Raw genomic sequence first — 232 nt, forward strand, 5'->3', positions numbered from 1 at the left:
ATTCCGACATTCCGGAACAGCGGAGGGGAGCATCGGGGCGGAGATCTGGCCAGAGGAGGAGCAAGAGTTCCTGTAATCAGCCAGTCATTGTGAGGGGTCGTCAGGCGTCCCCTTTTCGAACGCACTCTTCTTGAGGACGGTCTCGGTTTCTCGGTTTTCTCATTTTCCCCTCGTGAGGAGAGTGAGGCGAGTGATGGGAAGGTTTTTGGAAACTTGGATGTTGCTTTGTCTC

The sequence above is a fragment of the Penaeus monodon genome, chromosome 29, assembly GCF_015228065.2.
Source record: "Penaeus monodon isolate SGIC_2016 chromosome 29, NSTDA_Pmon_1, whole genome shotgun sequence".
NCBI lineage: Eukaryota > Metazoa > Arthropoda > Malacostraca > Decapoda > Penaeidae > Penaeus > Penaeus monodon.